This window comes from Odocoileus virginianus, chromosome 27 (assembly GCF_023699985.2).
Source record: "Odocoileus virginianus isolate 20LAN1187 ecotype Illinois chromosome 27, Ovbor_1.2, whole genome shotgun sequence".
NCBI classification, from domain to species: Eukaryota; Metazoa; Chordata; class Mammalia; order Artiodactyla; family Cervidae; genus Odocoileus; species Odocoileus virginianus.
The window spans coordinates 8,658,042-8,682,077 of NC_069700.1; the positions used below are offsets into that span (position 1 = coordinate 8,658,042).

The 24,036-nt window shown below is 47.2% G+C and overlaps 1 protein-coding gene across 6 annotated transcripts in view; it reads left to right on the forward strand.

Annotated features, from left to right (window-relative positions):
- Positions 1–24,036, forward strand: part of JARID2 (jumonji and AT-rich interaction domain containing 2) — a 230,817-nt gene that overhangs the window by 150,937 nt on the left and 55,844 nt on the right. The window lies entirely within an intron of this gene.

The following is a 24,036-nucleotide window of genomic DNA, read 5'->3' on the forward strand; positions in this document are numbered from 1 at the left end:
CGAGCTCTGTTTTCAAACTCTTCGGAGAGGCCGAGGGTGCTGTGTGTGTGAATCACTCTGTCCGACTCTGCGACCCTGTGGGCTGTACCCTTCCAGGCGCCTCTGTCCATGGGATTCTCCAGGCAAGAATACTGGAGTGGGTTGCCGTTTCCTTCTGCAGGGATCTTCCCGACTCAGGGATTGAATCCAGGTCTCTTGCAGTGCAGGCAGATTCTGAGCCACCCGGGAAGGATTCTGAGGGCTGGGCAAAGTGACACTTTTTAACCCGCAGAGGAATGGGAATCTCAGGGAAGCAGGGTCCAGGAGCACTCATTTCTTCAAGGTTCCAGTAGTTGCCAGGTCCCAGGTGGATCTCTGAGATGGTAGATTCAGCCTTATTTTCTGCTGCAGGAAATCTCCACTCCAGAGAGAAGCAGCAGGTCATTTCAAATGCAGCGTGTGGAGGGCTGTGGAAGATGTGATGTCTGTGGGACACTACGGGGTGTCTAGGAGAGTTGGGCCACCCTACAGCCAGGTGACACGAGCACTTAGTTTTTCCTTCTGTATGCTCTTCTCTCTTGTTGGGCTGTAGGTAGACCTCATGGGGCAGTCCTGTAACTTCCAGACAGAGGGAGCCAGCTTCTTGGCCGAGATAACAGGGAGAGAGTCCCAGTGCCCCGAGGGCAGTCAACTCCCCAGCTGATGTGGTGGCAAGGCGTTCAAGTGAGAAGCACGCTGGGTGGAGGGCTGCGTCCTGAGCCTTGAGGCCTTCTGTGGTCTTTGTGCTCTGTAGCAGGCTGCTTCTGGAAGGCCTGACATGACCAGAGGGCTGGAGGGGGCAGGATGTATTTACTAACTCTTCTGTGCGAACACTGACTGACTTTTCTACACCAACACGTTTGAGAGAAGACGTTAGTTGGTATTTTGAAGGGGCCCCTCTGGTTGTGGGGGTAAAATATTAGGCCCCATTCCAGTTTTTCTGTCTTACAGATGCCTCAGGATTGACACTGTTGTAGTTGACCTAAGCAGTCATCTGTACTGAGAGTGGGGTGCACACCCCACCCCACCTTTCCCAGGCCCCCAGAGAGGATGCAGTGGGCTGAGGGTGTGTGGGCTTCTCCTTGGACCAGCCCAGGGAGGCAGCCTTGCCCTTGCAACAACTCAGGGGGTTCTTTGATACACGTGATACTCGTGATACACGGTGATGTATCACGGTAGTGTGGGTGGGCACCTGCTAAGCCTTAGCTCTGGTCTCTTCATCCCTCTAAGCCAGGATGTGCTGAGAGACGGGGAATGCATGTTAGCTGGGTGCAAGTTGAATGACAGTGTTGGCTCCTTTCAATGAGAGGAGGGAGCCGAGCCCATGGCCTCCCTGTCCTCGTTGCCTCCAGGGCATCTTGCCAACCCAGGGGTGGAAACCAGGTCTCCTGCATTGCGGGTGGGTTGTTTACCACTGAGCCGTCAGGGAAGCCCTAGTAAAGGTAAAACAAACCCCAATGGCAGTCACTTCCTTTTTTTGAACCAAAGGAAGAATTGACTTAAACCTAAGAGGATCTTGGCTGATCAGAAAGGGATTTGGAGGTATTGGAAAGATATTGCTGTTTTTTCTGGTTTTGATTAGGAAACTTTTAGAGCAAATTCATGTTGTCTCCATCCTTTCTTAACTTTTAAACTGATGATGGAGTTTCCACTTTAGAGCGTATGTTAAAGCACCATATATCTGGCCTGGGTAACTTGGGGTGGGGTAAGGAACACAGTGTGGAGATGTGACGCAGGGAGAGGTGCATCTCTCTGGCCATGTGCAGTTTATTTTCAAATTCCTGTTAATTCTTACCTTCCGGGGGAGAAGCGAGTGGCGACCAACTCCAGTATCCTTGCCTAGAAAATCCCATGAACCAGAGGAGCGTGGAGGGCTACCATCCATGGGGTCACAAAAAGACTCAGACATGACTTAGCACACATGCAAATGCTAACTACCTTCCTGGTACTGTGTGTTAAGCTTTTTCATTAGTGAAACTGAGCCCCTCTTTCCTTAACTCATTGTTTTTCCTGCTAGAGAGGCATTCAGTGTAGAGGCGTCTTCGTAGATGCTTAGTTCTTGTGCAGAACCGCGTTCCTCTCTCCTGAGAGGTCAGTTCATGTGGGCTTCAGTGTCAAGGAAGGAATGGGAACACGGAGGCTGCCCCAGAGCCTGTGTGTTCTCTGCAGGGTGAGAGACGGGCAGGACCCCTTTGATTTAATTGGTCATTAGTTGTTGCCCAGGACAGATCATTAGGTACTTGTGGGAACAGGCAGCTGCTCCCAGAATTTGCTTGAGGATTCTGGTAAGCACACAGGTTTCTGCCACATTTATTTGTTTTAAAAAAAATGGTAGAACTTCATTTGAGGCAGTTTTATTACGGCTGTGGCCATTTCCTTTATCTGTTACCTCGGAAATCTGATTGCTTAGCTATCACTTCCACCTCCCATGCAAATGATGGTCTTGCATGCTTTGTGGTTGCCATGGAAACTGGGTACCAGTTTCTTTCCTTCCTCTTATAGGGACGCTTTTCCACCTGTTTTCAATAGGAACATCTCTGTCACGTGTTTTTGTCCTCCATTCCTTACATTACCCCCAAAGGGCAAATATAAACACGCCCCTGATCTTTTCTGTTGTATCTGACCCTCCCAGAAATGTCTCACCAGTTCCTAAGTCGTCCTTGATGAAGTTGAGAGCAAGCACGGAGACGCTGGTTCCAGACGTCTCACATGAAAGGCACTAGGTGCTGGTTTTGGAGCCACCTCGTTTGCAAAGGGGGTGACAGCCATTAGTGTCACTTGTGGTTCACACGTGAGTGCTTGTGCAGGGGTTGTCAGACACGGCTTTTTATGCAGAACCTTCCTTGATGTCAGCACCTTATTGGCTGCTTAGCAGCTCAATTAAAAGCAGTGCACATTGTTGTGACTGAGATGAGAATAGAGAATAGCGTGTTCTTGTCAGCCCCACCCTACGCTTCCCTCCCCTTCATTTGGAGGGTGGAATTGACTGGGTAGAGGGATGCTTGGCTGGAGGGATTCTCAAATACAGACCGAGGAGGGAAGACAGCAATGTCAGTGACTTGTCAGCAGCAAGCTTTTGGTTCATTTCTGCTATGAGAAATTCAGAAATTTAAAGAAGAGATCATAATAGATGGGGCTTTATCCCCTGGAATTAGGTAAATATGGGGCAAGAAATTAGGCTCAGTTGCGTTGATCTGGAAACAGAATCTTTCCAGAGTGTAATCCTCCTCAAATGACTTGAGAGCTTCTCCTACTAGCTCAGATCCCATCCCGGAGGATGAGTGTGGGCCCAGCAGCATCCATCCAAGGTGGTGTTTGGGTGGGATTCGGGGTGGGCACTGAGCGATCATTGCTGTCTTCCCGCACTCACTCCACGTTCAGGCTTTCAGAGGGTTTGGCCCTCGGCTCCCTCACAGATGGGCCCGTCCTTGTTTATCTTTGTATCCCCTATGTATCCCCAATGGCTGGCAGAGTGTCTGGTATGTTTGTCTGTTTTTGCGGAGGTAAACACATTCTTAAGAGTAGCCAAAAGTGTATGGAAAGGGAATCTTCCTAAAGGAATCATTCTGTTTGGGAAGTGTATTTTCCTTTTTGAACTATGCAGACCTTTCATGTCCTCTAAGCATATTGGAAGGTGGGTGTGTGTACTTGTGTGTCTGAAGTGTTGCCCGTGTGTATTTGTTCTAAAGGGTCAGGGAAGACTGGAGCACACGACGCTGGTTTGTGGTGGTAGTATGCTATTCTTCTGTCCCCTCCCAACTTGTATCTCACCCCTTCTTATTACTCCTCTGGTTCCATAACATCTCTTGGGTCCAAAATTCTACACCCGTCAATACAGAAACTGAGCTACAACTTGTAAAAATGACTCCTCGGGGCCTATCTTGTGACCTCTGAGGAGGATATAAGCAAGTGCCTTAACTTCTGTTTTCATGGCAGGTTCTCAGATTACTACAGTATTGTGGTGACTGCATTTCTGCCAGCAGTTGTTAATTGGTGATGCCAAGTGAGGGGGCAAAAATGCCTTCTTGTCTGAAGGCCCTGTGGTTCTAGCTTAGTGTTGACTACTGTTTCCTAGTACCTTTAGTATTTTGAGACACTTAACTGGATCATTGAATTCCATGATAGTTAACTTTCTCTCAATGATGGTGATAAATAACCTGGCTTTTCCTGACCCTGTTATCCTCCCCAGTCTTGGCTTTCCCAGAGGTCGAAGACTTACCTTTCTGTCTATTTGTGTTCTTGAAGTGTAGTTTTTGAAGATAATTTACTCCGTAAAGATTGAATAGTGCATATAATCACTTTATAGAAAGCTTCAATTACATGGAATTGGCATTAATGTTATTTCCTGGTGTTTACCATTTATACAATGTAGAGAGACTGAAAACAAAGAAAAGGAAAACAAGAGCTAGGTCTTAAAAATGAGTCTTTGTCCTATTGTTCATACTTGGTTTCAGACATATTTGGAGATGAATGGAGAACTTTGAGATGTTGCTGCTGCTGCTTCTTTTTTTTTTTTTTTTGCTTCTTTCATAGGAAGTACTTTCTCATAGCATATTATTTGTGGAGTATATAACAGTATAATAGGCAGCTGCTTTACTGAGTCAAGTAAATTGTTCTCTGATAATATAACTAAAAAATAACATGAAGCAGGCATTGGCTCTGATGTAAATCCATTTAGTGGTTATTGGTGGTTATCTCGTGGGAAGGCCGTTTTTGTCATTGCCTGCTTATCTGGCAGTGATGGGATTCCTGGGCCTTCTTTCCAAGCCAGAGGCCACTGTGGCTGCTTGTTGCCTCTTGGGAAAGGAATGGTCTGTAGAGGGTGCTTCAGGTAACCATGGGCACAATTCAGGCCAGTCTTGTGGGGAGGAACGTACTTTATGATTACCCTATGCTGTATTCATTAATTCACACATTGTTTTTCCCCCTGTTATCTTGGAACTGTGCACGATGGGAATCCAGCAGTTGTAAGATGTATGCTGTTTTCCGGCCTTTATCTAGAACATAATTGTAAGTTTGTTCAGCCTGCTCCGCTGCCCCCAGAACCGCATTGGCATCCACGGTGACAACCTGCAGGCCGTCTGCACTGTGGTTGACTTGCTCTTCTGCAAATGCCGTTGTGTATCGCGGACTGGCACTTGGCCTTTTTGGAGCTTGTAGTTACTCCCCTTTGGAGGGGTTGGAGCTCTTTGACTGTAATGTCTCCCCTGATTCTTCCTTTTTCAGGCCTCCTGCTGTCCGGTCTCATGGAACAAGGCCGGGGTAAACAGAGCCCTTCTGGATCATCTGAGTGTCAGATCATCCTGGGCCATAGATGAGAAATCTAAGGCTTAGGAAGGACTAGGCACTGGGAATCCTCACGGTGAGAATGTCTAGTATTGTTTGCATTGATTCAGAATCATGATCTTTTAGTCCATTGATTGTGTCCGTACAGCCGGATTCTGTGTGTCTCCTGAAAGGTGCCCTCCTGCCCTGAGTTCGGGCTGTTGTTGAAGCGAGAGGAGGGTGAGGCCGTGCAGCTTTCTCTCAGTGCTGGAGGCCTGTGTGTTCTGAAGGTCGTGGCAAGTGATGCCAGCGAGCACGGGGAAGGCATGCTCATACCTGCCTTCTCTGGAGCCCTTTCCATCACTGCCGCCGCCTCTACGCCTACTGCCTGTGGTGCAAACAAATGCTTTCCCATGTTGTTCAGATTTCTTTGCTCAAGCCTTAGATGGGCATGCATGCTTAGTTGCTCAGTCATGTCCCACTCTTTGCAACCGCATGGACTATAGCCTGCCAGTCTCCTCTGTCCATGGAATTTTTCAGGGAAGAAGACTGAAGTGGATTGCCATTTCCTTCTCCAGGGGATCTTCCTGACCCAGGGATTGAACCCACCTGCATTGCAGGCAGATTCTTTACCTGCTGAGCTATTGGGGAAGCCCTCTCAGATGAACAGGACACACTTCAGTATGTCGGCAGTTTGAGGATAGATACTTGCTCTTGCCCATCTTCATCACTCTTCTGTGTCTGTCCAGACAAATACTTTAAAATTCATACTTAAAACAATGAAATTTGTGCCCAAAGGAGGTATTGAAGACAGCCAGTATAATTTTCTTTTTCACTGAAGCAATGTGAGAAGTGAAGGGACTTAACAGATGTCAGTCTGGAGAGTGACACCCATGGGTTTCCCAGAGAGGTTCTGTCTCCATTGTTGATCCTTAATCTAGGAACCTAGAAACTGCTTTTGTTGAAAGCCCCTTGAGCCAGTAGCCACACATGGCAGTGGGAAGGGACACACTTCTCTTAGCAAATAAAAGCAGTCAGAAGCCTGTTCCCAGGCATGCTTGCCTAAGTAGGCAGACTAACCCTGCTGGGAGCAGTGCCCATTTATGGTGCTACCTTTGAACGTAGAGTTTATCAAAGAGTGAGAAGACACGTCTAGAATTCAAATCACTTTGGAGTCAGTCTCGTCTGTTCATTTAAAATAGGAAGGAGATCTCTGATGCCAGCTGCCTCACCATTTAAACGGGCCTCCGTGTCCAATATCACCGACAGGATTCCCCTGTAGCAGGATGCAGTGGAGAGAGCTGAAGCGTTGGGATAATGGAGATACTTGCTGCTGTGCTGCTGACAGCACCTCCCTTCCATCATCTGATCAGTGGTGACCACAGCACCTTACAGGGCTGGCTCTAACCCACCTGAGTGTGTAGGAAACCACCTGGAGGACTTGTTGAGTGTCTCACTCCTCCCCCACCAGTTTCTGATTCCGTTGGCCTGAGGTTTTACATTTCTAATGAGTTCACAGGCAATTCTCCTGCTGCTGATCAGGCCGTCCAGAGGATCAGTCTGATAGCCACTTGGCTAAATGCTGTCCATAGTTTAAAACTCCTGGCATATTACTGTCCTTCACCAAATACTAAGTAACTGCTCTCTGTAGAGTCGCTGTGTGAAAGGTCAGAGTTTGATGCCCACGGTTCAGAAATCTGGGAGCCGATAACTGTCATTAGGTAGATTCAGCCTTTGCTCCTAAAAGACTTGATCTCAGCTGTATTCTTCCCTGGTCGCCACTTGATAGTTTGTGTGACTTCTTTAGGTAAGAATTTCAGTGAATTGGATTTTTCTTTCCTTTGGTGAGCTGTGATCATCTTGTTGTTTTCTGCTTTGGGTTTGCCTTTGAACAAACCTTTACTCAGCCCCTTGGGTGCAGCGTGGCCCAAATTCGCCTTTCTGCCCTCTTTTTCCCTTTATAGAAAAAGCTGGGGCCGTAGCCGCTCTTGCCATGCCTGCTTAAGATGACGCCTGTTGAGGTCTTTGTCTTGAGATGTCTCCAGACAGTTCCTTTCTCACTTCGTTCATCTGCCTTGTGCAGAAACACAACCGTGATGTCGTTCCTTCCCTTGTGGTTTATTTGAAATTATTTATAGACAGGTCTCAGGCTGCACGCTACCTCCCTGCGCCGCCCCCCCCCCCCCCCCCCCCCAACAACCTCTTTTTTTTTTTTTTTTTTTTTTCCTTTCTTTTCTGGTGCAATTTGACTTTAGGTAGTTGTTTCTATGCAGTATGTATGCCCTACTTGAGGGCATACTGAATGGAACACTGTTTTCCTGCTACCAAAACACTCACCAAACTGGACAGTGGGCTTCCCTGGGGGCTTAGGTGGCAAAGAATCTGCTCATGTTGTGGGAGATCCAGGTTCAACCCCTGGGCCGAGAAGATCCCCTGGAGGAGGAAATGGCAGCCCACTCCAGTATTCTTGCCTGGAACATCCCACAGACAGAGGAACCTCGCGGGCTTCGAAGCCCATGGGGTCGCAGAGTTGGACATGACTGAGCCCCAAAACTACCACCACCCTGTGTTCCTGCAGCTGGTTTCTTCTTTTGTTCCCTACTTAGTATTCACGTATGGCGTCTGGCTGCCAGTCAATGTGATATCCATCCCATCCCTGTTCTCTTGATTCTAGCAAGCCTTTTCCCCGCAGCCCTTCCAGAGCTTGTGTGTGGAATGTGTGTGCACGACAGCGATGGAGTGGGGGTGAGAACATGCACACACGGAGCTGCCAGCGCACCTCTCGTCCTCGCCCTGATTCCACGTGCTCCAGCTTGCACAGGATTAATTTAATTTATACCCAGCGGGGGAATCTGTCTATAAAACACACACACCTCCATAAGTCTGTCTCCACCGTTCACTGTGTGCCCAACAGTTTCTCTGTCTTACAAAACATGTTGTGTTTTAGATCAGAGGAGGAAAGATGACACTAACTAACCCTGTTGCTGTCCCTTGGAGCACAGAATTCATGCTTCTACTCATGTTTGCCGTGAAAGGCAGTTCTATATACTGATATTCTCATTTCCATTTTCTCAGTGGCTTTATCTTTTAAAATGATATTGCTGTGTTTTCGGCTTGAGAGTTTCTTTTTGGGAGTGGTGGTGGCTGCAAGCAAGAGTGGGCTGGAGCAGTTCCCCGGAGGAGATGACTGGGGAGAGGGAATGTCACAGAATTGTTGCAAGGGCAAATAGGGTCAGTTCTCATCTGTGTTTATTTTAACCACTGTCAAGTGTGGAAAGGAATGCATTGGTTTACAGTCACCATGACAACAGAGGCTCCTTCCCGCTCCCTGCCCCTCAACAGGCAATGAACCCATTCATTTACCCAAGTGCCTCAAAATTCCATTATGTGCATTCCGTGGGCTGTTAGTTCAAGTATTTTGACAGAATGTTATTGTGCGTTCTTTAAGAGTATTCAGTAGTGGCTTAATCCTGTTCAGGTCATCAAATACTTGTCTTGAACCACTGTTTCCTCATCTCTCTGGGGGTCATGAGAAGATAGACGGTCAAACAATAGAACAGGGTTCCTCAGCTTTCTGTATCTGGGACATTTCTTTGACGTTTTGTGGTCTGTCTGAAATTTTTTCCTTCTGCTCCATAAATAGATTTGGATTTAACAGAAAAATGCTTGATTTAATACCAAGTTAAATCTTTCATTCTGGCTAGTTATTTTGAATTTCTGGGATGTTAGGTTACATTTGAATGTTAGTCATTGGGTCCTGTCCTGTCTCTCTCTCCCAACCCCCACCACCCCCAACTTTATTGAGATATAATTGACATATAACATTGTGCAGAGTTCAAGGTGTACAGCCTGATTTGCTGTATGTATATATTATGGAACGATTACCACAGTGAGGTTAGTTAGTGAATCTGTTGCCTCATTTTTTAATGCACTTTAATTTTTTAATCTTTCAAGAATATGATATAGTATTAATTGTAGTCACCATGGTGCACGTTAGATCACCAGAACTTACTCATCTTATAACTGGAAGTTTTTATCTTGGCCACACACACACACACACACACACACACACAATCACCAATCTACTCTTGTTTCTTTGAGTTTGGTTTTTTAGATTCTACACTAAGGATCACACAGTGTTTCTGTTTCTCTTTCTCTCTCCGATTTAGTGTGATGCCCTGGGTGACCATCCATGTTGTCACAAGTGGCAGAGCTTCCTTTTTTATGGCAGAATAATACTGCAGTATACTGGTAGCGTGTGTGTTCTTTATCCATTCGTCCTGCAACAGACTCTTTGTTTTTGCATCTTGGCTGTTACTGTAAATAATGCTGCAGTGAATATGGGGTCGCAGGCATCTCTTTGAGATAGTGACTTCGTTTCCTTTGGATAAATACCCATAAGTGGGAGTGCTAGATCGCCTAGTAGTTCTGTTAATTTTTTGAGGAACCTCCATGTTGTTTTGCAAAGTTAGGTGCACCAATTCCCTCTCCCAGTAACGGTGTGCGAGGGACCTCTTTTCTCCCCAACCTTGCCGCGTGTCTTTCTCAGGGCATTTCTCCCTGTCAAGTGTTTGTACTTTGTTTTCAGTCACTTTTAGGTTCCTGGAAGGTTGAGAGTGTGGAGGGCTGTCCTGCCCTGAGAGTCTTCACCTTCTGTTTCTGTTTCTGTAAGTTCCACAAAGGTCTGGCTTCAGGCTTTGGGACTGTTTAGTTCAGTTCAGTCACTCAGTTCTGTCCGACTCTTTGCAACCCCATGGACTTCAGCACGCCAGGCCTCCCTATCCATTGCCAACTCCTGGAGCCTACTCAAACTCATGTCCATTGAATTGGTGATGCCATCCAACCATCTCATCCTCTATCGTCCCCTTCTCCCACCCTCAATCTTTTCCAGTATCAGGGGTTTTTCAAATGAGTCAGTTCTTCACATCAGGTGGCCAAAGTACTGAAGTTTCAGCTTCAGCATCAGTCCTTCCAATGAACACCCAGGACTGACCTCCTTTAGGATGGACTGGTTGGATCTCCTTGCAGTCCAAGGGACTCTCAAGAGTCTTCTCCAACACCACAGTTCAAAAACATCAATTCTTTGGCGCTCAGCTTTCTTTATAGTCTAACTTTCTTACATCCATACATGACTACTGCAAAACCATAGCTCTGACTAGATAGACCTTTGTTGGCAAAGTAATGTCTCTGCTTTTTAATATGCAATATGTCTAGGTTGGTCATAACTTTTCTTCCAAGGAGAAAGTGTCTTTTAGTTTCGTGGCTGTAGTCACCATCTGCATTGATTTTTGGAGCCCCCAAAATAAAGTGTCACTGTTTCCCCATCTATTTGGGGTTGTGGGAAGCTCTGAAGGGCCCCCACTCAGCTCTCAGGTCCCCAGGAGCCTGGCTGCTCCCCACACTTCTGCGCTCTAACCTGGTGGTTTTATTGTTTCATTGTGGAGCTAATCAGCCCAAAAGCCTGGGGATGTGAGGTTGTCTTTGTAATTGTTTGCTTTGAGCAGGGAGGTCAGGAAGGAATAAACTGTACCTTTCTTTCTGGAAAGTTCTCTTCTGGTGAGTGAGTGGTTCCCAAGCCTGTTTCTGTTCCAGAGGGAAGTTATTGTAGGGGCTGACTGCCTGGTGTGGCCCAGGTCCTGTTTTCTGTTGTCCTGCTCCATAGCGCTACAGTTCAAGGTCAGATGTGGAAGGCGAGGCGTTTGCCAGTTCCCTGGAAATCTAGAACACGGAGGTCTCACTTACCTGGTGGCATCAACAGCTTCAGCAGTGCATTCAGTTTCTGCCTGTAGTGCTAATTCATGTAACAGTTTCTGTGCTTAAAATTATGTAACATAAAAAGAGAAAACTAATTTGTGAGGGGAACATCTATGAAAGACCCTGATGCTGGGAAAGATAGAGGGCAGGAGGAGAAGGGGGTGACAGAGGATAGTTGGTTGGATGGCATCACTAACCCAGTGGACATGAGTTTGAGCACACTCTGGGAGATGGTGAAGGACAGGGAAGCCTGGCAGGCTGCAGTCTGTGGGGTCACAAAGAGTTTGGCGTGACCTAGTGACTGAACAGCCACAACCCCTGTGACGTTAGATTGCTCTTGTCTGCATCTCAAGTGAACTAATTCATTTCAGAAAGCCCTGGGTAAAGTCTGGGATATCTGGAATTGTGTGCAATAGGAGACAGACCAAGATAAACCTGGGGAGGGGCACAGGTGAGGGACTAAACTGGGGAAGTGAATTAACCATCTTTCTGCAAACCAGTGGGTTCCCAGGGTTAGCTGCTGGCCATCTTTGAGTGTGAGGTTGTTATCACTGGTCTCTGAGGGTATTTTGGAGTGGGAGGGGAGAGGCTGGAAATGTTCTCCTGCAGGCTCATTTACAGGTTGGTGGAGGTGGGGCCTTGCAGCCCTTCCCAGGGCTGATGGATGGCTGGGAGGGTGGTGTTTGGCATCGTATTGACACAGTGGAAGACCAATGGCTCTTTGATCAAAGAGCGTGTTTAGGCTGGTGGAACTGGAGAGACTCCTTCTGAAGTGATTAGTTCTGCACCTCCTGGCCTCCACGGCCCGCCACCCACATCTTGATGAACAGGATTCAGGTCCGTCCAGCTCACATCCCTGGCATTTTGCTAAAGCCAGCTATGGGGGCAGTGGGGGGAGGTGCTTGGTGTTAGTAGCTTCTGTTTCTTTGAGTTAATCATCTGGTTGCAGAGACGGGAAGGATGTCATTGGTTTCCATGATGCCGCAGCACATCACGGGTTCTGACCGTTTGGGAAAATGTGACAGCTGTTCTCTTCTCTGCCCCTCCTTCCTGTCACCCCCACAGCACCCTCCCTTAAACTGCGCCTAGTGCGTGCTCAGTCGCGTCCAACTCTTTGCAACCCCATGGACTGTAGCCCGCCAGGCTCTTCTGTCCATGGGATTCTCGGGCAAGGATACTGGAGTGGGTTGCTGTGCCCTTCTCTAGGGATCTTCCTAACCCCAGGATCGAACTTGCGTCTCCTGCATTGGCAGGCGGGTTCTTCTACTGAGCCACCAAGGCTGACCTTGACCTGAGCCTTTGGGCTCTGTTTCTCTCCAGAGGTGGCTCACCTGTGGTGGTGATGCACAGTGAAAAGCAGCAGAAAGGAAGTTCCCTTGGCTGAGTCTCATCAGTCAGTTGAAGAGGTTTTTTCTTCTCCTGTCTGCGCAATGGGATGGGAGAGAACAAAGGAAAACAACACATCTCCTGATGGGAAACATCACGAAAGCGGATTATTCCTGGTGTGGGAGGACCCTTGGAAGCTAGGTTTGAGTTGGGCGTTAAAAAAGAAAATCTCAAGGGTTAGTCACTTTGTCTTTTTTTGTGCGTGTATGTCACTTTTTTTTTTTTTTTTTAAAGCTCATAAATGTTGACGGTTCCATTTATTTACTATTGGAGGTTTCTGGTTTCTATCTGTTAAATTATCTCTACTCAGGCACGCCCCCTACCCTCAATTTTCACAATTAATTAGGATCATGTAGCAACTTTGGATTCTCTCCATTTCTTTCTCTCCTTTCTGTTCATCACCCTTCTCTTTTGTAGCACCATAGGGAGAAGAGTGGAACCTGGCCTCATGGAGGCCTCCTTACAGCGCCTGGGACAGCAGGCACACCTGTGCCTTCCTTGGAGGCGATGAGCTGCACTGAAGGCAGCTGCCCTGTGGCTTCATTGTTTCCTGTTTACAGACAGGAAAATGGGCTCGAGCAGGAAAGATTAATGAAGGGCTTAATTGAACAGGAAGTCTTTCAGTCCTTTGGAGTTGCTGAAGTGATGATGCATACAGCTTGGGGGTTTATCTTGAATTCTACCTAAGGGGTTGGACTTTCCTCTGGTTGTTTCCTGGAGCTCAGTGGGAATCGGAATTTGTCAGGGTATTTGAATGTCCCCGATTGAAAGCGGATAACTAGTCATCGACAGCACCCAGTGAAGAGAAGGGCTTGTTTGGATTTCTGCGTACCCCCGATCTCACCTCTTGGGGTTTCTGCTGCTGGATTTGCTCAAATCCTTTGAAAGCCCTTTGAGCTGCTTTTATAGCATCTTAGCAAATACAAACATAACATCTCTGGAAAGGCACGATAAGTCATTCATCTTATTAACAGCAGGTTGTGTTTGTTGAATGGATATAAGATGACGAACTTGATGACAAGGCTCCTGTGAGTCAGACTGACTTTTCCCCTCTTGGAGAAATTTTGTGATGGAAGTACAATCTAGTCATAAGACACTGTCGGTAGACTCCTGTGAGGGTACGTGTGAGCCACACACATTTATGGTGGGCCTATGTGTCCTGCAGACGTTTGAGTGTCTGCTTGTCATCTGTTGCCATGCACAGACATGACCCTTACCACCTAGTGCCCCCTGACCTCAGGTGCAGCGCCAGTGGGCTTCTATCCTGCAGAGTCAGTCTGGGACTCCAGATGGTTGGCAAGGAAGAATTGAGGTCGGCTTTTATTCTGTAAAGGGGCGTCTTAGGCCCCAGGTTGGGTGTTAGGAGTATGGATGAGAGAGGCTCGTGTCTGGGTTGGAAATTGTGAGTCGGCCTCCATTCCCCCGGCCTGTCTGGCTTAAAAGGTTACTCGTTTGGTTTGATACAGCAATGCCGTTCAGAAATGCTGCTTCCTGACCTGCTGCGGTTACCTTGTGTGGCCCTGAATGCTGGTAGAAGTTCAGCGTTTGTTCAGGGTATTCTAAGCCTTGTTAGAAGGGAAAGTGAGTTCTGTGCCATGGCTCCATTTTAGCTCCTTTGAGTTGATACAGTTTCCTGGGTTGTTGTTTAAGCTCTGTGCCACTCTTGTGTCTGTGTGTCCCTCAGTCTCAGAGCCTGGGCCGAGTCTGGGATGCTGTCAACTCCTGTTTCTCATTGGGAGAACACACCGAAACTGCAGGGTCACAAAGCGCTGGGGGTGGAGGTGGGGAGGATAGTGGCTCTTACATTCATTAGTGGCTAACAGATTCTTTCATTATGGTCGTATTTTCTATGTTTAGGCTGCTGTCTAAATCCTGGACTTCTCTTACAAACATTCAGAAAGAGACTGTGTATGGGTTGTAGTGTATCGCTTCATCACAGAACAAACGTTCCTCGGCACTCTGGTTGGTGAAAAAGCTTAAGTAACACTCATACTTGGAAAATTACATATGATTGTGTTTCATCTTGCTAAATAATTTTCTATCAGAACCCCAGAATGAAGCCTATGAGAACCACGATACATTACTTTAGTTTTGCCTTTTCTTACTTTTCTGAGTGGTAAAAGTCACTTTTAGAGGAGAGAACGTATTTCAGAAAACAGTCCCCTGGACTTTAGCCCTAGGGGTATATTCAGTATATAAAATGTTGGATTGTGAGTTGCTATGTATTTTCTATATACAAGCAAGGAGCTTGAGTTGTTGGGTGAAAGGGTATTGCTAACATTGTTCTTCTCTTACTTTCTATAAACAGTGGCTGGTTTCTTAGCCTGCTGTTAGATTTTAGTGCAGGTACTAAACGTTGGTTAATGCCAGGCTCGTCATAAATCTGCGAAAGTCTGAATTCCCTTTTCAGAGTTGAGCCCAGACCTGGTGTCTGAAGACTCTCTACTGCCATCTATTGGTGCCTGTGAGATGCTGCATGGGATTTCCAGTGGGCGGGGAAGTTGTCCATCCTTTAAATAAAGCAGACCCCTGTCCAAGAGGCAGAGGATATGTGAAGCTGAAGGAAGCCTACTCTGTGTCTTTCAGGGACTAGTTAGAGCTCTGAGCACTGCTTCTGTGCTCTGGTTTATTATGTGCTGATTGAGTTTCCAGTCTCACCCCCTTCGCAGCTCCATGGAGAATATTCCTGGGGGGAGGTTTCCTCAGGATTGACTTTTCAGTTATACTGCCAGGATTCCGCTGGATTCTGTTGTTATAACGAATGAACTGTGTAGCATTGCAGGATGAATTTCTGAGGGTAGCTTTGCTTTCTCCTTCAAACAAGAAGTAAAACATGATTCCTGCCTCACAGAGTCGCTCAGCCTCCTCTCCCCAGCTGTCGTCTCTGCTGGGACCAAGGAGTGTTCTGGTAGTTTGCAGCTGGGTACTGAGTAACCTAAAATTGAGAAACTGCTGGGCTTTTTTTGTTGTTGTTGAAATAGTACTTTTAAAAACAGTTGGCAGTCCCCCCTCGAAAGAGAATAGAAAGGCAGATCTGTGTTTCAGTTGGCTCTTTGAGGCTTTTACAACTGACCACCCTTCAGATAATTCGTTTGCACCCTGTAACTATAATACAGTAGTGTATTAGGAATTTCTTTGGCCAGATCCTGGCTGGATTAAGACTTTTGACATCCTTGTGTTGGTCTTCTGACTAGTGTCTATCTTTTTCTTACTTTGCTGTAAGGACACAGCTTTGCTCGGGACTGCCCTGAGCGGGACTGTGGGGGTAGCATTCGCAGCGCCTGGAGCCCAGGTCAGGAGTTGGGTCCCTGAGGAGGCTGGGCTCGCGCTGCCTGAGGGTGGTGCAACCCGAGGCTTCCCATTGGTGGTCAGGTGTAGCCCGTGTGACAGTTGTGACTGACAGAACAAAAGGGCTTCGTTGCCGCTTTAATTGTTGATTAATGTTGAGCCCTCTCAAATTTGACATGGTTGCTTTTGAGAGCACAAAAGAAGTCAGTGTCAAATATTTTCTTGATCATGACAGAGTCAGGATTTCCAGGCAGCCTTGGTTCTTTGACATTTGAGGATGCCGCATCAGACTTAAAAAAAAAACCCAAACCCGTAATTGCATCATTTTATTAATGGGATCAAATGCGAGCCTGCATATTACTTTTCATACCATTTGTGTGGGCTCCCAGCGTGAGATTTATGTGCCCAAGTAATGTTTTGCTTGGGAAGACACTGTATCTTGTAATTATTTATTCTCCTTTCCCTCCTCTGACCCTTTCCCCCTGAACTGAAGAGAACGAAGGCTCCCTTTTCTCTCTGATGCCTGATGTTTGAGAGGGTGCAGTGTTTGTGAGCATCTGGAGAGTCTTCCTGTGTGGTAGTGGTTTGGGTTTGCAGTATGTGCCTTCTCCTTGGTCTGGCCTTTCGGGTGGAGGTGATGAATAGACTTATGAGTAGTTAGGTTCACCTTCTGAGGGTGTCTCAGAGTTCTGAAGGAAGTTCATGTGTTTTCCTGAATGAGTTATTTACTCCTAATTGGGAGGACTGGGTCTTAGGAAAGCAGAGTGTAGATAGTTTTGTTGTTACTAGTTTAAGGGAATTATGGAACAACTTTTGGCATTGTGCCATCTTTTTTTGTGTAGGGGGCACATCTATATGTAAAATTTTATACTGCCTTCTAAAGTGCAAGCCGGTATACATATCTGAAAGTTACCATGTTTGCTGTTTTGCCTGACAACCTAGTTAGGAAGTAGGTGCTAACAGTCTTTAGCAGCACAGGCATTTTTGGAAATACAGCTTTGTATTTCCCACTTGGCACAGGCAGAAGATCAGAACTTGTCACCTAGAATTATGAAATCACAGATGCAAGAGGATTTATTACAGGAATTACCATATTCACGTTTTAGAGATGAGGTCAGAGAAGACAGGAGCTACAAAGACCCTTAGTTGGCTCCTTTTCCTAGGTCTGTCCTCCCCCTCCCCTGCCCCACTTTCCCCAGTAAGGAAATAGAGGCTTACCTTGCTCAAGGTCATGAGTTGACCCGCACCAAAGCAGCCCAGGTTTTCTGATACCATGGTTCTTTCTCTTGGACCACTCTGACCAAACAGACCTTTTAAAGATTCATCTCGAAGGAGATTCAACCAAAAACAAGGTAAATCAGGTTCATAGCAACTTTTTACTCTAAATAGCTGCTTGTGTAATTTAATTAAGACAAGTGCTGCAAATATTTAACATCCTGCGGTTTTTAGTGTAAACAAACGATTTCATCTGTTTCTGTGTGAAGCAGGGCCCTGAACCAGTATAACACAATCTCCAGAAGCACCAGGAAGCAGGCATTCCAGGTGGCAAACCTTGTCTGGGAGCCACCGACCTCCCTTTTTTGCCCCTGAGACAGAGGCTGCCCACCCGGCACGGTGGCTACTATTGTTGGTGTGAGCACAGGGGGATGGAGCTGGGGCTTTTTGTCTCTTGAGTTTTCTCTGACTTGCTCTGTGCTAGCCTCCGGGTTCACTTGAGGATGTGTTTATTTTCTCTTTACTATACAGGATGTTTACAGCCATCCTGTGTGGTATGCCCACAACTGCACTCAGATTTGAATTTGGTGGGCAGCTTGCCCTGGGCAAGGGGATATCTCCTGCCCGACCCCCCACAGTCTCCACCACACATACACACTCAGCGCGGGCCCCCCCCCACACACACACACACACACACATTTGTTTCTTTGACTGGCTGCCAGGTCTCTGTAGTGTGTGTGTGTGTGTCTCTGGGGGTAGAATAGAGTGGGTACTTATTTTGGGGACAGAAACATGGGAATTTTTTTTTTTTTTTTTTTGAATAGGCCTTTCAGCAAGTTGGCAAGGCTTCAGGACCAGCTCCCACACTGCCACAAAGAGCCCGGCTATGCTGGTCACTCTGCATTTGCCAGACATAGCATGGCGTCTTTTTTGAATGAACACACAGCCTCCCCTCCCACCCAGGCCTGGCTCTTTGTTTAGAATTGGGATGTCATCTAAATAATTGGATTTACCAGCTTACATTTTTAATATTGGAAAATTAAGTTAATACGCCGGTCTTTGGCATACACGACCGTCCGAGAGGGCCAGCTGGGCATTGCTCTGGACCTAGTCCCCCTGCTGTCTGCCTTGTCCAGCTGAGTTGTGCACATACCTGCATTCTCCTTGGGTTTGTAAACCATCAGAAATCCTGGACAGAAATGGAATTTAATTAACCTAGAAATGGCTGTTGTGCCATATTTAGGGCTGCGCTAGAGATTGAGTGCAGATAGCAGTAAGCTGGTTAACTCTATGCTGCGGATAACCCCAGAGGAGACTTGGAGACGATATGTCCCCGTTCCTTCCCCCAGCCCCCTCCCCAGGGCCACGGATGGCAGGCTGCCCTGGAAGCTTCTCAGGGATTTGGGAGGGGGCAGAAGGAGGCACCACGGAGAAGGCAATGGCAGCCCACTCCAGTGTTCTTGCCTGGAAAACCCTATGGACGGAGGGGCCTGGTGGGCTGCCGTCTATGGGGTCGCACAGAGTCGGACACGACTGAAGCGACTTAGCAGCAGCAGCAGAAGGAGGCACCGGCAGAGTGTTAGAAAATAAAACAATGTTTGGCACAGGTCTTTGTCAGCTACCAGTGGGTTTTCTTTATAAGCTTCCCCTTGCAATGTATTTGTGAACTTTGAAAATAATGATAGTGTTTATTTTGGTCTGCTGCTTTATTCTCATAAAGGTGCTATACTTTTTTTCACCTAAACATGAAATCTACTTGTTGATTTATTTGGGTCAAATTTTAAGTGACCAAGCAAAACATTCTTTGGGCCCTTGAGCCCCATGCCAGCTAATCCCACATCAGAGAAAGATTCTTCTGTGTTGCTTGGGGCATGGAAGAGAAAAGAGAAAGAAGAGGGACCTTTTACTCCCTCCCACAGCTCATCAAAAAGTACAAACAGCCTGTGATGAGTGGTGGTCCCGTGTGCAGGGGTGTATGGCAGGACCTTCCACCTGGGCCAGCAGATTGTGACCTGAGGTCAGTTGTGCTGTGTGTGGATGCATGGAGTGCAGTGACACGCCTTGGGGTAGAATGGTACCTTGTAACACAGGTACAGGTTGGCAGCCAGGACCTGATCTTCACCCGCTTTTGTAGACGATGCTCCTAATGGGCAAGTTGCTGCGTAAGTTCTTAGTAAGCAGTGGCGGTGGTTGTGATTGAATTTGTGACTGCCTTAGCACATTACGAAACTGGAATAGCGAGACTGAACTCCACTGGACTTTGGTGGCTTCCCTGATGCTCAGTTGGTGTTCCCTGAATACTCAGCTCTGGTGTTCTTGGGCTTCCCTGCTGGCTCAGCTGGAAAAGGATCCGCCTGCAATGCAGGAGACCTGGGTTTGATCCCTGGGTTGGGAAGATCCTCTGGAAAAGGGAGAGGCTACCCACTCCAGTATTCTCACCTGGAGAACTCCATGGACTACACAATACATGGCGTCTCAGAGAGACATGACTGAGCGAGTTTGACTTTGGTAGCTGTGTCCTTGGATGACCAGTAACTTTACTGAGGGCAGCACCACAGGCCTCTCCTATAGCTCTTGGGTCTGTTTCACGTCCATCCAGCTGTCTCCCCGCCCCTCCGAACTGCCCTGCAGTCTGACCATCAGAAATGAGTGTAATTGCTGGAGAATGAACGCAGAGTTGGGCGGTGTCCCTCCCCTCCCTCTCAGCACCTTCGGAAAGCTCGCCCTCAGCACACAGCAGCCCTGCGCGTGCAGAAAAGGCCATAAGGGGGCGACTGTAGGCGAGCCCGCTCTGCAGGCCCTCCAAGGGCAGAGGGATGAGCCATTGGTGGTGGGCGACGTGACACTTGAGAGTGGCTCAGTCCCTCCGAGGAGGTGACTTTTGAACAGAGACGTGGGAAACGTGACTTGGTAAAATGCAGCAGACGGGAATGTTCCCCTCGCCGGATTATGGGAAGAAGCCAGCCCTGGTGAGATAAAAGGGAAGAACATTCCAGCTGGAGGAAACAAGGGCCCCTGGGAACCTGGGAGGTTTATTTCTGCATGGAGCGACACTCTGGGGGATCTGATCAGTAAAGCGACTTTCACTTCAACACATTTTCCCCCTCCCTTTTGAGGCCTGTTTGCTTAAATGGGATTCTTAGGAGCAGAGCTGAACTTTGTCAAAACTGGGTTGCCATGGGGGCCCCTGTACCAAGGAGCTCCTAGAGAAGGGACACCCCAGATGGCCTTAACCATGACGGGGGTGGGTGGGGGACAGGCGGTTCAGATAGCAAGTTGTGTGTTTTCTGAGCTTGCTGTCTGAATTGTTTAGTCCTTTATTTCACTTACCCACATTTACGCCATGAAGGTGAGGAATAGCGATGATTTGATCCAAAACCACTTCTGTTCTCTCACCCTCACTGCCCATCGACTCTGGATTTTAACACACTGTAAATAAAAGATTCCCCTCAACGTGTTTATCCATATATGCATGTATCGACATGTTTCTTCCTCAGTTGCTTTGCTGCTTTGGCTTGCTGGCGGGTTTGACCTTCCTGGCATAGAGGAGTTTTTCTGTAAGGAAAATTCCGTCCTTGATGAGTTAATAAAATATCAACACTGAAGTGAGTCTTGTTCCACGTGACACGCCTGTGGGTTGTGTGGGGGACAGACGCCCTCTGTATCTTCTGCGTTCTGGCTCTTTGTGCATTATCAGTGGACGGTAAGGACCATCCTAGCTAAACCTCAGCCCGAAAGCCGCTGGAGGCCCCACATTCTGTTGTTTTCTTCCCTGGGGCCCCGGGAACCCTATTCTGTCTCCAGCCTACCCCCTGGATGGCTCTGAACTCCCTTAGTTCAACCTATAATTTTTTTCCCCTATTTTTATGGCTGCACTGGGTCTTCGTTGCTGGGTGCAGGCTTTCTCTAGTTGCAGCAAGTGGGGCTACCCTCTCGTTGGGGTATGCAGGCTTTTCCTTGTGGTTGCTCTTGTTCTGGAGCACGGGCTCTAGGCACACAGGCTCTGGTTGGCAGTTGTGTCACATGGGCTGGGTTGCCCCACGGCATGTGGAATCTTCCCAGACCAGAGATTGAACATGTGTCCCCTGCATTGGCAGGACTCTTAACCACTGGACCAGCAGGGACACCCCAACCTAAATTTCCATTTTAATGTGTTTTCACCTTAGTAATCAAATGGAAGGTGTTCTTGGTCAAAATGTCCCCTGGTGGAGGAGTGAGTGGGTTCCACCTTGCGGTCATGCTCAGCCGCTGAGTGCCGGCCCTCCTGGAGCCCCACTGCCCTTGGTGGGGGTCTCGTCCTGCGTGCCCTATCCTGCACCCCAGCCTCCTCCTTTCCTCAACACCCCTGGAGGCAGATAATGTCATTCTTCAGCACATCTGTACCTCCCCACCCCACTTTCTGTGTTTTAGTAACACCCACTCATTTTCCTTGTATCAGACATTCTGGAATGAATCATCGATTCTGCAAACGTGGCCACGCGGCTAAGAGTGCTTCCTCCATGGGTTTGTCTCTCTTGGCCCGTGGAGCCCGCAAAGCAAAGTCGCACCTTTGTTAATCCCCTGGGACTCTGCACACAAAGCCAAACCACAGACCTGCCCTTTCTGGGAAGCACTGATTCCGGCCTCTTTAAACAAGATACTGGTTTGTCTTGTTCTTTAGTTCCTGCTTTCATCTGAGTCTCACAAATGCTTAATCACTTGGGAGCTTGGCTTATTCCTCTGAAGGGTAATTTATTTTACTGCTGTTTTTTAATATCTCATGCCCTTATTTTTCATAACCTCCCTGAGAAAGTCATCAGGCAAAAAGTGCTTTTTATTTGAACAGCAGTCGGCACATTTATCTTTGAGGTTCTGAAATTGTAGAATGTTCTGCCATGTCCCACTCTGTTGTCTCTGTTTGCATGTTTGTTTTTCATTCAGGCTGGGCTGGCTTCTCATAATAATGTGTGGTATTTGTCGTTGCTGACTTTGGAAAAAGCAATAAACACTGAACATCCTGTTCACGTGCAGGCGGTGTTTCTGTAAAGCCCCTTTAATCAGCCGAGCGTGAGTTTGTGTCCATTTAAATGAAGATGTACACATCGTAAAATGGCAGAAAAGCATGACAGGGGTTTTCTTTTCACATGACAGGAAGGTTGGAGGAGAGGAGGAGCTTGTCGGAAGAGGAGGTAGTTCTCTTAAGGCTCAGTCCCCTAGGATGCCGGGACGTGGAGAGGGTGTGGCTTGTTGGACCGCTGTCTAGTTTCCTGTATCCTCTCCTTTCTCCAAAGTGATGCTGCTGAAGGCACGGGCTGCGTGCTGCCTGGTGCCAGGGAGTTGAATGTAGCAACTGAGTGGTGAGCACATTCAAGTGGTTGAACAGAGTGATGTCTGTTGAGTAAATTTGAGCTTGTAGTTTATGTCTTTCATTTTTCCTTTATAGTAATTATCTGATAAAAATATCCATTTGTAAGAGACAGAAAATCTAAAGTGAGGGAGAACCAAATGCAAATTGGATCCTCATCTCACTTTGAGAAACACAGCTCTTCTCTGATTTTGAAGTGAACTCCAGACATAGTATCATTTTATTTATAAATACTGATATTTCCTTTTTTGTTTCTAAAAGGGTTTCCCCATTTTCTGCATAACTGCAACATTATACTAGGAACAGAACCCCCCACAGTTCCTTTATTTTGTCACATATCCAATAAATGTATTCCCCACCCCCAATGTCCACCCCCAGAAGAAACAGCTCTTAAGTCTCTGAATCAGTCACCCCTGCCCCATCTGATCTTTCTGGAAGGTCAGTCCCCTGGCTTGGTGACTTTCCCAGAACTCACTTCTGTTCACTTACCTTCTGGATAGTCTGCTGCCCCCCAAATTTTCCTCTTTGTTCCCGATCACACAGGAGAAACAGGGGCATTGTTTTATTCCCTCAACTGTTTATAACATTTGGAATTTCTGTTAAAGGCATTTACCTTTCCATGAATACTGTGTTCTAATACTGTGTTCGGTAGCTGTTTCCCTCTGGTTATTCCTAGGTTCTGAAGTGCTTTTGGTTAGCTGTGATGTTTGTAGATTTTAAAGGCAGAGGCTTGTTGCCCAGTTAGTGAGCAGCAGTCATGCTGTCTTCCTTCTGATCAAATGTCACTTTGTGTTGGGAAGATGACCTATTCAGGGGTGTTTTTAGTGTGTTGTAAGAGAGGGAAGGGTTGATTCTGGGCAGGACACCGGAGGTTAAGCTTAAAGGATAATTTTTACTTAGTAGAAAGTGTGTGTGTGTGTGTGTGTGTGTGTGTGTATGTGTGGCTTTGTTGAATACTAGAGTGCTAACTTAAAATGGTAGGGTATTTTGCACATCAGCAGTTGAAGATACTCGGCTTACTATTTTTAAGTCCAGCAGTAGTTAAGGAAAGTCATGTATGCTTTAGAATTATAAACACATGTTGTACTCAGAGCAGCCTTGAGTTGAGGTGGCTTTACCAGTCCCGCACAGTGAGTGATTGCAGTTTGGGTCTGAGCAGATCTCCTTAAAGCCCCGTGCCACGGGTCTGCCTTGGGTTCTTGTTGGTTTCCCCTGCTCTCAAAGATTATTTCTTGAGCATCTTCACGAGCAGGGCCAGAGGGGTGGTTTAAAGCAAGACACATACAAGTTCACACCCTTGGAGGTGCTTACTTTTCCATTAGGCATTGAGATCTTGAAAATTCAAGGAAAAGCTAATAGGCAATTTATGATAAAGGTCAAATCAGTTCTGCAGAGAGTTAAAGTCCTCAGGTAGAGAAAGGAAAATTAACTGTTGGCTCTATAGCATTTAAGAAAGAAGTAAAGAAACCTTTGCAAGGTTCATTAGGATTCACATTAATGGATTGTCTGGCATGTAAGGGGCTAACCGTGGCGGCAGTCGTCAGAGAACCCGCCTGTCACTGCAGGAGACGTAAGAGATGTGGATTCAGTCCCTGACTTAGGAAGATCCCCTGGAGGAGATCATGGCAACCCATTCCCATATTCTTGCCTGGAGGCTCTCCATGGACAGAGGATCCTAGTGGGCTACAGTCTACAGGATCACAAAGAGTCGGACATGACTGAAGCAACTTAGTATGCACACACCCATGCATGCTGACTCATAAATT